Source organism: Hyla sarda, unplaced genomic scaffold (genome assembly GCF_029499605.1).
Source record: "Hyla sarda isolate aHylSar1 unplaced genomic scaffold, aHylSar1.hap1 scaffold_1154, whole genome shotgun sequence".
Taxonomy (NCBI): Eukaryota; Metazoa; Chordata; class Amphibia; order Anura; family Hylidae; genus Hyla; species Hyla sarda.
Window position 1 is genome coordinate 74,416 of NW_026607776.1, and position 14,855 is coordinate 89,270.

Genomic DNA, 14,855 nt, shown 5'->3' on the forward strand with positions numbered 1-14,855 from the left:
CCTGTGTGGGTTAAACCCGGGTTATTTGACAACCTATGGCGGTGATGGTTCTGCTCAGGCAGAGCAGTGCTGATGCTCCTCATAAAGCTGTCGCTGCTGTGAAGGTTCTAGGTGACATCACAAATCCCTATGGTTACATACACAACAAAGCTGGGTTGTTGTTGTTTACACTCTGCAAGGCCTGTGGAAGTGAGTGACATCATAGCACTGTAGTTCTGAGGGTTCTAGATGGATGCAACAATCTCCTGTTGCTTCTATGAAGGCCATAATAGACGACATCACCAAACAGCTCCATAGTCACATACACAGCAAAGGAGAGATGTTGTTTACACCTAGTGATGTCAGTGGTATTGAGTGACATCACAGCACAGTGCTAAGGCTCCTGGGCCTGGACACAGCAGCGGCTGCAATATCTCAACGGAGAATACGTTTATATATATGTGTGTGTGTGCGCGTATATATATATATATATATATATATATATATATATATATATATATATTTCTCCGCCAAAATCACTTTTAAACCCATTTCCACCTTTTTTTCCCTTCTCTTCCTCTTACTTTTTTTTCACGTTTTTTTACGTTTTTCTCCTTTTCGCCTCTTTTCTGGGCGTATTATTCTTCTTTTTCTTCTTTTTTTTCGTCTAATGCATACCCCATCAGTGCAGCAATGCTTATTCAATACCGCCAGCAGATGGAGACACTGGGGGATAATTTTCTAAGGATTTATACTGATTTTTCCTGTCTGAATTTGTCGCACAGAAAGTTGCAGGCCAAATATGTGTGACATTTCTGCGACTTTAGCTTCTAGAGCATTTTTACAACATTATACATAGGTGCTGAATACATAAAAAGCGACTGTTCAGCGACAGACAAGTCGCATCGGCTGAAAGTAGGCCAGAATGTCAGTCCATGTTGGAGCAGGTTTAGATACAGTCTAAAGTATAGATCTCAAAGTCTGTGCACAGAATTTAGCAAGGGCCTCGCACCTTCTGATGCATCAGGTAGGTGCACAATAGCATAGCCTAACCCTCTGTACTTTGGTCTATATTGATGCGGGACATAGACAGCCAGCTGATGACCAATCCATTAGTGCAATGGATGGCTGGAAGCATTTGTCTTTGCCTTTGCAATACCACAGAAGCAATGCATGGTCAATGTACAGCAATGACACACCTGTGTGAACAGCCAGGAGACCCCCCCCCCCCCCCCCCCCATGTTATGTTACATAGTTACATAGTTAGTACGGTCGAAAAAAGACATATGTCCATCAAGTTCAACCAGGGAATTAAGGGGTAGGGGTGTGGCGCGATATTGGGGAAGGGATGAGATTTTATATTTCTTCATAAGCATTAATCTTATTTTGTCAATTAGGAACATTCAGCACCCACCCGCTATCAAGGCAGCTGCCTATCATGTCATGCCCTACCTGCACAGGTGTGCTGGCTACTCAAATGATCCAATTAAGGAGGCCATTTAGTCAGCAGCAGCAGAAGTCCTGTGCCTGGACGCTCCAACAGCGGCCAGACACAAGCAGAAGCAGAAGCAGCAGAAGCAGCAGCAGCACCACCTTTTGTTTTTTGGCTGCAGCAGCAGCAAGGCCCACAGGGCTGGCTAGCTGGCTAGCCTGCAAGCAGGTAGCAATGAAAGTAGGAATCTTTCTTTTTAACCCTGTAAGGGGGTGGTGCACTGTACCCGAAGATACTGCCATATCGGGTCAATGCATAGGGCGACGGAAGCAAGCTTCGAAATCGGCCCCCGTTCTCAAAAATCCATTTAATATATGGTCCCCAGATAGGGGACGTATCAGATATTAAACTGATAAGAACAGATACTACACTTGATCTTAGCCAAAAGGCCGAGAAGCGATAACCGTGAAAGGGGCGGGCCCAACAAGGTGCCCTTCATGGGCACTATCACTGCTTGCTGTCAGGGAGGCTGCCAGACAATTTTCCATGCACACTCTGGGCTGGGGGGCAGTCAACCACCAGTACACACAGCAGAACCTAAACCCATACCATTATTGCTAAGCAGCAAGACAGGGGCCCATTGCACTCCCACGGGGCCTTTTTAAATGCAATCCATAACCCGGATTTGCCAGGAACCCTTCTTACTCCTCCTACTTGCATGTGACACTGGGCTTAGGATCTGCATAGGAAACACACACACAAGCACACACCTACCTTTGTTGCCTGCAGATGCCTCCTTGGCTGTCCCCAAACGGTATCAAACCAACACCCACGGGAAGCTGTAAGCATAGAGGACATGCCTGCACCCCATTGGACTTACCTGTGTGGGTTAAACCCGGGTTATTTGACAACCTATGGCGGTGATGGTTCTGCTCAGGCAGAGCAGTGCTGATGCTCCTCATAAAGCTGTCGCTGCTGTGAAGGTTCTAGGTGACATCACAAATCCCTATGGTTACATACACAACAAAGCTGGGTTGTTGTTGTTTACACTCTGCAAGGCCTGTGGAAGTGAGTGACATCATAGCACTGTAGTTCTGAGGGTTCTAGATGGATGCAACAATCTCCTGTTGCTTCTATGAAGGCCATAATAGACGACATCACCAAACAGCTCCATAGTCACATACACAGCAAAGGAGAGATGTTGTTTACACCTAGTGATGTCAGTGGTATTGAGTGACATCACAGCACAGTGCTAAGGCTCCTGGGCCTGGACACAGCAGCGGCTGCAATATCTCAACGGAGAATACGTTTATATATATGTGTGTGTGTGCGCGTATATATATATATATATATATATATATATATATATATATATATATTTCTCCGCCGAAATCACTTTTAAACCCATTTCCACCTTTTTTTCCCTTCTCTTCCTCTTACTTTTTTTTCACGTTTTTTTACGTTTTTCTCCTTTTCGCCTCTTTTCTGGGCGTATTATTCTTCTTTTTCTTCTTTTTTTTCGTCTAATGCATACCCCATCAGTGCAGCAATGCTTATTCAATACCGCCAGCAGATGGAGACACTGGGGGATAATTTTCTAAGGATTTATACTGATTTTTCCTGTCTGAATTTGTCGCACAGAAAGTTGCAGGCCAAATATGTGTGACATTTCTGCGACTTTAGCTTCTAGAGCATTTTTACAACATTATACATAGGTGCTGAATACATAAAAAGCGACTGTTCAGCGACAGACAAGTCGCATCGGCTGAAAGTAGGCCAGAATGTCAGTCCATGTTGGAGCAGGTTTAGATACAGTCTAAAGTATAGATCTCAAAGTCTGTGCACAGAATTTAGCAAGGGCCTCGCACCTTCTGATGCATCAGGTAGGTGCACAATAGCATAGCCTAACCCTCTGTACTTTGGTCTATATTGATGCGGGACATAGACAGCCAGCTGATGACCAATCCATTAGTGCAATGGATGGCTGGAAGCATTTGTCTTTGCCTTTGCAATACCACAGAAGCAATGCATGGTCAATGTACAGCAATGACACACCTGTGTGAACAGCCAGGAGACCCCCCCCCCCCCCCCCCCCATGTTATGTTACATAGTTACATAGTTAGTACGGTCGAAAAAAGACATATGTCCATCAAGTTCAACCAGGGAATTAAGGGGTAGGGGTGTGGCGCGATATTGGGGAAGGGATGAGATTTTATATTTCTTCATAAGCATTAATCTTATTTTGTCAATTAGGAACATTCAGCACCCACCCGCTATCAAGGCAGCTGCCTATCATGTCATGCCCTACCTGCACAGGTGTGCTGGCTACTCAAATGATCCAATTAAGGAGGCCATTTAGTCAGCAGCAGCAGAAGTCCTGTGCCTGGACGCTCCAACAGCGGCCAGACACAAGCAGAAGCAGAAGCAGCAGAAGCAGCAGCAGCAGCACCACCTTTTGTTTTTTGGCTGCAGCAGCAGCAAGGCCCACAGGGCTGGCTAGCTGGCTAGCCAGCAAGCAGGTAGCAATGAAAGTAGGAATCTTTCTTTTTAACCCTGTAAGGGGGTGGTGCACTGTACCCGAAGATACTGCCATATCGGGTCAATGCATAGGGCGACGGAAGCAAGCTTCGAAATCGGCCCCCGTTCTCAAAAATCCATTTAATATATGGTCCCCAGATAGGGGACGTATCAGATATTAAACTGATAAGAACAGATACTACACTTGATCTTAGCCAAAAGGCCGAGAAGCGATAACCGTGAAAGGGGCGGGCCCAACAAGGTGCCCTTCATGGGCACTATCACTGCTTGCTGTCAGGGAGGCTGCCAGACAATTTTCCATGCACACTCTGGGCTGGGGGGCAGTCAACCACCAGTACACACAGCAGAACCTAAACCCATACCATTATTGCTAAGCAGCAAGACAGGGGCCCATTGCACTCCCACGGGGCCTTTTTAAATGCAATCCATAACCCGGATTTGCCAGGAACCCTTCTTACTCCTCCTACTTGCATGTGACACTGGGCTTAGGATCTGCATAGGAAACACACACACAAGCACACACCTACCTTTGTTGCCTGCAGATGCCTCCTTGGCTGTCCCCAAACGGTATCAAACCAACACCCACGGGAAGCTGTAAGCATAGAGGACATGCCTGCACCCCATTGGACTTACCTGTGTGGGTTAAACCCGGGTTATTTGACAACCTATGGCGGTGATGGTTCTGCTCAGGCAGAGCAGTGCTGATGCTCCTCATAAAGCTGTCGCTGCTGTGAAGGTTCTAGGTGACATCACAAATCCCTATGGTTACATACACAACAAAGCTGGGTTGTTGTTGTTTACACTCTGCAAGGCCTGTGGAAGTGAGTGACATCATAGCACTGTAGTTCTGAGGGTTCTAGATGGATGCAACAATCTCCTGTTGCTTCTATGAAGGCCATAATAGACGACATCACCAAACAGCTCCATAGTCACATACACAGCAAAGGAGAGATGTTGTTTACACCTAGTGATGTCAGTGGTATTGAGTGACATCACAGCACAGTGCTAAGGCTCCTGGGCCTGGACACAGCAGCGGCTGCAATATCTCAACGGAGAATACGTTTATATATATGTGTGTGTGTGCGCGTATATATATATATATATATATATATATATATATATATATAGCAACAGAAGAATGCAGCAGCACACTGCCAGCACAAGGATATAGGTGCAACATGAATATGCAGTTAAAACATGGAGAGCTATATAGCTATGGTGTAATAGATGCAAATGTGAAACTATGAAATAGTGAGGCACTTAGCTCGCAAATTTTTCTCCGCCGGCGGTCAAATAGCTTGGACCGTCCCACCGCGATAAGGTAGCCTCCTGGGACGGACCCTACTCTGTGAATATGCCTCTGTGTGAACAGTTCAGTAAGCATGGCAGGATCTGGAACATCCAAGCCACCTTATATACACACCTGATAGAGGTGGGTGGGGTGCAAGGCCAACATGGAGGTAGCCACTCCCCCGTATGTGCAATACAGACAAAGAATAAGTCAGCCAGCACTTTAGTTGATACCAAACTATTATATGGACCTGGCCTACAGGTGCACGCTACTAGGCTAGAAATACAGCAACAGAAGAATGCAGCAGCACACTGCCAGCACAAGGATATAGGTGCAACATGAATATGCAGTTAAAACATGGAGAGCTATATAGCTATGGTGTAATAGATGCAAATGTGAAACTATGAAATAGTGAGGCACTTAGCTCGCAAATTTGTCTCCGCCGGCGGTCAAATAGCTTGGACCGTCCCACCGCGATAAGGTAGCCTCCTGGGACGGACCCTACTCTGTGAATATGCCTCTGTGTGAACAGTTCAGTAAGCATGGCAGGATCTGGAACATCCAAGCCACCTTATATACACACCTGATAGAGGTGGGTGGGGTGCAAGGCCAACATGGAGGTAGCCACTCCCCCGTATGTGCAATACAGACAAAGAATAAGTCAGCCAGCACTTTAGTTGATACCAAACTATTATATGGACCTGGCCTACAGGTGCACGCTACTAGGCTAGAAATACAGCAACAGAAGAATGCAGCAGCACACTGCCAGCACAAGGATATAGGTGCAACATGAATATGCAGTTAAAACATGGAGAGCTATATAGCTATGGTGTAATAGATGCAAATGTGAAACTATGAAATAGTGAGGCACTTAGCTCGCAAATTTGTCTCCGCCGGCGGTCAAATAGCTTGGACCGTCCCACCGCGATAAGGTAGCCTCCTGGGACGGACCCTACTCTGTGAATATGCCTCTGTGTGAACAGTTCAGTAAGCATGGCAGGATCTGGAACATCCAAGCCACCTTATATACACACCTGATAGAGGTGGGTGGGGTGCAAGGCCAACATGGAGGTAGCCACTCCCCCGTATGTGCAATACAGACAAAGAATAAGTCAGCCAGCACTTTAGTTGATACCAAACTATTATATGGACCTGGCCTACAGGTGCACGCTACTAGGCTAGAAATACAGCAACAGAAGAATGCAGCAGCACACTGCCAGCACAAGGATATAGGTGCAACATGAATATGCAGTTAAAACATGGAGAGCTATATAGCTATGGTGTAATAGATGCAAATGTGAAACTATGAAATATTGAGGCACTTAGCTCGCAAATTTGTCTCCGCCGGCGGTCAAATAGCTTGGACCGTCCCACCGCGATAAGGTAGCCTCCTGGGACGGACCCTACTCTGTGAATATGCCTCTGTGTGAACAGTTCAGTAAGCATGGCAGGATCTGGAACATCCAAGCCACCTTATATACACACCTGATAGAGGTGGGTGGGGTGCAAGGCCAACATGGAGGTAGCCACTCCCCCGTATGTGCAATACAGACAAAGAATAAGTCAGCCAGCACTTTAGTTGATACCAAACTATTATATGGACCTGGCCTACAGGTGCACGCTACTAGGCTAGAAATACAGCAACAGAAGAATGCAGCAGCACACTGCCAGCACAAGGATATAGGTGCAACATGAATATGCAGTTAAAACATGGAGAGCTATATAGCTATGGTGTAATAGATGCAAATGTGAAACTATGAAATAGTGAGGCACTTAGCTCGCAAATTTGTCTCCGCCGGCGGTCAAATAGCTTGGACCGTCCCACCGCGATAAGGTAGCCTCCTGGGACGGACCCTACTCTGTGAATATGCCTCTGTGTGAACAGTTCAGTAAGCATGGCAGGATCTGGAACATCCAAGCCACCTTATATACACACCTGATAGAGGTGGGTGGGGTGCAAGGCCAACATGGAGGTAGCCACTCCCCCGTATGTGCAATACAGACAAAGAATAAGTCAGCCAGCACTTTAGTTGATACCAAACTATTATATGGACCTGGCCTACAGGTGCACGCTACTAGGCTAGAAATACAGCAACAGAAGAATGCAGCAGCACACTGCCAGCACAAGGATATAGGTGCAACATGAATATGCAGTTAAAACATGGAGAGCTATATAGCTATGGTGTAATAGATGCAAATGTGAAACTATGAAATAGTGAGGCACTTAGCTCGCAAATTTGTCTCCGCCGGCGGTCAAATAGCTTGGACCGTCCCACCGCGATAAGGTAGCCTCCTGGGACGGACCCTACTCTGTGAATATGCCTCTGTGTGAACAGTTCAGTAAGCATGGCAGGATCTGGAACATCCAAGCCACCTTATATACACACCTGATAGAGGTGGGTGGGGTGCAAGGCCAACATGGAGGTAGCCACTCCCCCGTATGTGCAATACAGACAAAGAATAAGTCAGCCAGCACTTTAGTTGATACCAAACTATTATATGGACCTGGCCTACAGGTGCACGCTACTAGGCTAGAAATACAGCAACAGAAGAATGCAGCAGCACACTGCCAGCACAAGGATATAGGTGCAACATGAATATGCAGTTAAAACATGGAGAGCTATATAGCTATGGTGTAATATATTTCTCCGCCGAAATCACTTTTAAACCCATTTCCACCTTTTTTTCCCTTCTCTTCCTCTTACTTTTTTTTCACGTTTTTTTACGTTTTTCTCCTTTTCGCCTCTTTTCTGGGCGTATTATTCTTCTTTTTCTTCTTTTTTTTCGTCTAATGCATACCCCATCAGTGCAGAAATGCTTATTCAATACCGCCAGCAGATGGAGACACTGGGGGATAATTTTCTAAGGATTTATACTGATTTTTCCTGTCTGAATTTGTCGCACAGAAAGTTGCAGGCCAAATATGTGTGACATTTCTGCGACTTTAGCTTCTAGAGCATTTTTACAACATTATACATAGGTGCTGAATACATAAAAAGCGACTGTTCAGCGACAGACAAGTCGCATCGGCTGAAAGTAGGCCAGAATGTCAGTCCATGTTGGAGCAGGTTTAGATACAGTCTAAAGTATAGATCTCAAAGTCTGTGCACAGAATTTAGCAAGGGCCTCGCACCTTCTGATGCATCAGGTAGGTGCACAATAGCATAGCCTAACCCTCTGTACTTTGGTCTATATTGATGCGGGACATAGACAGCCAGCTGATGACCAATCCATTAGTGCAATGGATGGCTGGAAGCATTTGTCTTTGCCTTTGCAATACCACAGAAGCAATGCATGGTCAATGTACAGCAATGACACACCTGTGTGAACAGCCAGGAGACCCCCCCCCCCCCCCATGTTATGTTACATAGTTACATAGTTAGTACGGTCGAAAAAAGACATATGTCCATCAAGTTCAACCAGGGAATTAAGGGGTAGGGGTGTGGCGCGATATTGGGGAAGGGATGAGATTTTATATTTCTTCATAAGCATTAATCTTATTTTGTCAATTAGGAACATTCAGCACCCACCCACTATCAAGGCAGCTGCCTATCATGTCATGCCCTACCTGCACAGGTGTGCTGGCTACTCAAATGATCCAATTAAGGAGGCCATTTAGTCAGCAGCAGCAGAAGTCCTGTGCCTGGACGCTCCAACAGCGGCCAGACACAAGCAGAAGCAGAAGCAGCAGAAGCAGCAGCAGCACCACCTTTTGTTTTTTGGCTGCAGCAGCAGCAAGGCCCACAGGGCTGGCTAGCTGGCTAGCCAGCAAGCAGGTAGCAATGAAAGTAGGAATCTTTCTTTTTAACCCTGTAAGGGGGTGGTGCACTGTACCCGAAGATACTGCCATATCGGGTCAATGCATAGGGCGACGGAAGCAAGCTTCGAAATCGGCCCCCGTTCTCAAAAATCCATTTAATATATGGTCCCCAGATAGGGGACGTATCAGATATTAAATTGATAAGAACAGATTTTTTTTTTTTTTATCTAAAGCCGAGGAACGTGCTTTCGATTCACCCAAAGTGCAAGAAAAAGTGCAAACGTGTTACACTAAAAAAACGTGCACAAAGGATGCGGTCTATCGCAAGCCCTTCTCCGATAGGAGAGAGGCCCCCCAACAAACCTTACCCTTCGCCTCCGGACCAAAAGGTACCTGCGAGGTTCCAGGTTCGATGTCCCTTTTCGCCGAAGCTACTAGGAGACCACAAATGCTCCCGGCATCCCCCTTGGCGTTAGCCAAGGTATCTGCCCGCAGAGCCGATTACGGTAGGTACCCTGCGAAGCAGGAGTACCCGGGGTGTTTGCAGGGAGGTGCGGAACCTAATGGCCACACACACCTCCCCTAGACCGCCAGGAGGGACACCCAGAAGGGCTACCGCATCCTGACAAATCCTGTGAACACACAACACGCAAAAAGTGACACAGTGAGACAAAAAATAAATAAATAAGTGAATGTGTGCAGATATACTGCCCGGACATCCGGCCGGATCTATAAAAATTTCTCTGATCCTAGCCAGAAGGCCGGGAATCAAGAGGTGAGTGCCACAAGGTGAAGAGATTATGGTGCCCGTGCTTCAACTCAGTGAGCCTATTCTCCCAGTGAGTTTCGGCACCTCGGGGTCACCACTCCCCGAGGCACAAAAGTACCTCGGCTCTAGACCCTCTCAGCCTCATGGCGAGACCCGGAGGGAACAGGTCACATCGGGGCAGCCGTCGAGCTGATTCCTCAGAACCAGCCCCGGAAAGCCCTGGTACACCTGCATCCTCCATGCAGCACCCATCCCCACCAGCATGAAAACTGATAAGAACAGATACTACACTTGATCTTAGCCAAAAGGCCGAGAAGCGATAACCGTGAAAGGGGCGGGCCCAACAAGGTGCCCTTCATGGGCACTATCACTGCTTGCTGTCAGGGAGGCTGCCAGACAATTTTCCATGCACACTCTGGGCTGGGGGGCAGTCAACCACCAGTACACACAGCAGAACCTAAACCCATACCATTATTGCTAAGCAGCAAGACAGGGGCCCATTGCACTCCCACGGGGCCTTTTTAAATGCAATCCATAACCCGGATTTGCCAGGAACCCTTCTTACTCCTCCTACTTGCATGTGACACTGGGCTTAGGATCTGCATAGGAAACACACACACAAGCACACACCTACCTTTGTTGCCTGCAGATGCCTCCTTGGCTGTCCCCAAACGGTATCAAACCAACACCCACGGGAAGCTGTAAGCATAGAGGACATGCCTGCACCCCATTGGACTTACCTGTGTGGGTTAAACCCGGGTTATTTGACAACCTATGGCGGTGATGGTTCTGCTCAGGCAGAGCAGTGCTGATGCTCCTCATAAAGCTGTCGCTGCTGTGAAGGTTCTAGGTGACATCACAAATCCCTATGGTTACATACACAACAAAGCTGGGTTGTTGTTGTTTACACTCTGCAAGGCCTGTGGAAGTGAGTGACATCATAGCACTGTAGTTCTGAGGGTTCTAGATGGATGCAACAATCTCCTGTTGCTTCTATGAAGGCCATAATAGACGACATCACCAAACAGCTCCATAGTCACATACACAGCAAAGGAGAGATGTTGTTTACACCTAGTGATGTCAGTGGTATTGAGTGACATCACAGCACAGTGCTAAGGCTCCTGGGCCTGGACACAGCAGCGGCTGCAATATGTCAACGGAGAATACGTTTATATATATGTGTGTGTGTGCGCGTATATATATATATATATATATATATATATATATATATATATATATATATTTCTCCGCCGAAATCACTTTTAAACCCATTTCCACCTTTTTTTCCCTTCTCTTCCTCTTACTTTTTTTTCACGTTTTTTTACGTTTTTCTCCTTTTCGCCTCTTTTCTGGGCGTATTATTCTTCTTTTTCTTCTTTTTTTTCGTCTAATGCATACCCCATCAGTGCAGCAATGCTTATTCAATACCGCCAGCAGATGGAGACACTGGGGGATAATTTTCTAAGGATTTATACTGATTTTTCCTGTCTGAATTTGTCGCACAGAAAGTTGCAGGCCAAATATGTGTGACATTTCTGCGACTTTAGCTTCTAGAGCATTTTTACAACATTATACATAGGTGCTGAATACATAAAAAGCGACTGTTCAGCGACAGACAAGTCGCATCGGCTGAAAGTAGGCCAGAATGTCAGTCCATGTTGGAGCAGGTTTAGATACAGTCTAAAGTATAGATCTCAAAGTCTGTGCACAGAATTTAGCAAGGGCCTCGCACCTTCTGATGCATCAGGTAGGTGCACAATAGCATAGCCTAACCCTCTGTACTTTGGTCTATATTGATGCGGGACATAGACAGCCAGCTGATGACCAATCCATTAGTGCAATGGATGGCTGGAAGCATTTGTCTTTGCCTTTGCAATACCACAGAAGCAATGCATCTTCAATGTACAGCAATGACACACCTGTGTGAACAGCCAGGAGACCCCCCCCCATGTTATGTTACATAGTTACATAGTTAGTACGGTCGAAAAAAGACATATGTCCATCAAGTTCAACCAGGGAATTAAGGGGTAGGGGTGTGGCGCGATATTGGGGAAGGGATGAGATTTTATATTTCTTCATAAGCATTAATCTTATTTTGTCAATTAGGAACATTCAGCACCCACCCGCTATCAAGGCAGCTGCCTATCATGTCATGCCCTACCTGCACAGGTGTGCTGGCTACTCAAATGATCCAATTAAGGAGGCCATTTAGTCAGCAGCAGCAGAAGTCCTGTGCCTGGACGCTCCAACAGCGGCCAGACACAAGCAGAAGCAGAAGCAGCAGAAGCAGCAGCAGCACCACCTTTTGTTTTTTGGCTGCAGCAGCAGCAAGGCCCACAGGGCTGGCTAGCTGGCTAGCCAGCAAGCAGGTAGCAATGAAAGTAGGAATCTTTCTTTTTAACCCTGTAAGGGGGTGGTGCACTGTACCCGAAGATACTGCCATATCGGGTCAATGCATAGGGCGACGGAAGCAAGCTTCGAAATCGGCCCCCGTTCTCAAAAATCCATTTAATATATGGTCCCCAGATAGGGGACGTATCAGATATTAAACTGATAAGAACAGATTTTTTTTTTTTTAAGTTAACCCTCAGAACTCCATCAGAGCTCTAAGTTCTTATTTGAGCTTGATTTTTTTGTTCATCATCAGGAAAACCCGTTTTTCTTTATTTCTTTATCTTTTTTAACAATAAAAGAAACCATATTTAAAACATAAAAAAATATTTAACCAAAACTAACCATGCAATATTTCACCAAAGAGGATTACCAAAAGGTCATTCCTCTTCTCCATGCAAAAACCATCAAGAACTCTAGGAAACCACAAGTTATTGCACCTCTCTGCATCTCACTTTTAGCTGGAACCGCCAGCCACGCCAGAACTTTGTATGTTTCCACAAATCTATCCACATCTGCGTGAAACGAACGATAAACTTTATCCCTTGCTTCATTGATTTTGTATCCCAATCTTTCTTTTAGACTACCCAAATCCTTGTCAAAGGCCTTTTTCTCTTTATTTGTCACACTCTCGAAAACAACATCAAGAGAGCCTCCATACCTTACCGGTATAAATTCATCTTCTTCATTTTCTTTCCTTTTCTTCTCCTCCACCACTTTTCTAGTTGGAGCTTCTTCCCCTTCCGGTTCTTCACTCACCTCAATTTCCTCCTCTCTATTTCTTTTCATACCCTCCTTCTTCTTCTTCTTCTTCCTCTTAGGACACGTGCCTACCAGATGCCCCTCATCACCACATAGGTGACATTTTTTCTTTTCTTTACATGCTTCTGGTTCATGGCCTTCTCCTTGACATTTATAGCACCACAAGATGTCGCAGAAATCTTTCCTATGCCCGTACTTCTTACACTTTCGACAAAAGTCGTCCATGCCAGAAAAGAACAGGTCCCCATTAACTGTACCAATCTTAAAACGACCAGGCGGATACATTAGCCTTCCATCAGGTGCTTTCTGAAACTTTACTTGAAATTTCCACTTCGTCGTCCAAAGACCGAATTGATTATATATCTTGCCTTTTGGCTTCACCTCCTCACAGAATCTGGAAAGGAACAAAACAATCTCCTCTTCTGGGATATACGGACTGTACATCCTTACAGTTAGAAGTCTTTCCTGCGTCGGAAAATGGGGAGTAATCTCTACCCCTCCCAACACAGGGTGCGACTTCCACAGCAATGCTTTATTGCAGAACATACCACAGTCCTCCTCCGAAACCAGAACCACGTCATAGATACCACTTCTTGGAAATTCCAGCATGGATAATATCTGTTCCTTCTTCAGCTCAAAGAGCTTGAACAAAATCTCTTCAACTACGAAAAATAAGCCTCTCTCCTTCTTCTCAGGGTCCAAAAGAGTAACACGAACTCCATTTCGTAGTCTGGCGTAGCTAGGTACACCTACAGCAGGATCTTCTGTCTTGCCAGCCTCCTCCATCGCAGAACAAAACACCTCCCCTACTGCAAGCAGGTAGGTGGTGATCGCTCCTCGTTGCCCAGGGACTAAGCCGCTACCCTGATGTCAGCAAGGGGGTTTAGTCCCACCAAAAGATGGAACGATCCCCCAGGGAAAAGGAGCGGGTACCCCGGGCACCTTCCAGCCAGATCAAGTAAGCAAATACTACACTTGATCTTAGCCAAAAGGCCGAGAAGCGATAACCGTGAAAGGGGCGGGCCCAACAAGGTGCCCTTCATGGGCACTATCACTGCTTGCTGTCAGGGAGGCTGCCAGACAATTTTCCATGCACACTCTGGGCTGGGGGGCAGTCAACCACCAGTACACACAGCAGAACCTAAACCCATACCATTATTGCTAAGCAGCAAGACAGGGGCCCATTGCACTCCCACGGGGCCTTTTTAAATGCAATCCATAACCCGGATTTGCCAGGAACCCTTCTTACTCCTCCTACTTGCATGTGACACTGGGCTTAGGATCTGCATAGGAAACACACACACAAGCACACACCTACCTTTGTTGCCTGCAGATGCCTCCTTGGCTGTCCCCAAACGGTATCAAACCAACACCCACGGGAAGCTGTAAGCATAGAGGACATGCCTGCACCCCATTGGACTTACCTGTGTGGGTTAAACCCGGGTTATTTGACAACCTATGGCGGTGATGGTTCTGCTCAGGCAGAGCAGTGCTGATGCTCCTCATAAAGCTGTCGCTGCTGTGAAGGTTCTAGGTGACATCACAAATCCCTATGGTTACATACACAACAAAGCTGGGTTGTTGTTGTTTACACTCTGCAAGGCCTGTGGAAGTGAGTGACATCATAGCACTGTAGTTCTGAGGGTTCTAGATGGATGCAACAATCTCCTGTTGCTTCTATGAAGGCCATAATAGACGACATCACCAAACAGCTCCATAGTCACATACACAGCAAAGGAGAGATGTTGTTTACACCTAGTGATGTCAGTGGTATTGAGTGACATCACAGCACAGTGCTAAGGCTCCTGGGCCTGGACACAGCAGCGGCTGCAATATCTCAACGGAGAATACGTTTATATATATGTGTGTGTGTGCGCGTATATATATATATATATATATATATATATATATATATATATATATTTCTCCGCCG

The 14,855-nt window shown here is 46.2% G+C and overlaps 3 non-coding genes and 3 pseudogenes across 3 annotated transcripts; all 6 read right to left on the reverse strand.

The window, feature by feature from the left end:
• Positions 1-1,681: 1,681 nt before the first annotated feature.
• LOC130302169 (U2 spliceosomal RNA) lies at positions 1,682-1,872 on the reverse strand. The gene has a single exon (XR_008852469.1). It is a non-coding gene; the product is annotated as a U2 spliceosomal RNA (small nuclear RNA).
• A 2,100-nt stretch (positions 1,873-3,972) lies between these two features.
• LOC130302170 (U2 spliceosomal RNA) lies at positions 3,973-4,163 on the reverse strand. Its single transcript, XR_008852470.1, has one exon. It is a non-coding gene; the product is annotated as a U2 spliceosomal RNA (small nuclear RNA).
• A 4,895-nt stretch (positions 4,164-9,058) lies between these two features.
• LOC130302192 (U2 spliceosomal RNA) lies at positions 9,059-9,238 on the reverse strand (annotated as a pseudogene).
• Positions 9,239-9,930: 692 nt separating this feature from the next.
• On the reverse strand, positions 9,931-10,090 carry LOC130302195 (U2 spliceosomal RNA; annotated as a pseudogene).
• Positions 10,091-12,180: 2,090 nt separating this feature from the next.
• LOC130302188 (U2 spliceosomal RNA) lies at positions 12,181-12,368 on the reverse strand. The gene has a single exon (XR_008852488.1). It is a non-coding gene; the product is annotated as a U2 spliceosomal RNA (small nuclear RNA).
• A 1,478-nt stretch (positions 12,369-13,846) lies between these two features.
• LOC130302201 (U2 spliceosomal RNA) lies at positions 13,847-13,927 on the reverse strand (annotated as a pseudogene).
• Positions 13,928-14,855: the final 928 nt, after the last annotated feature.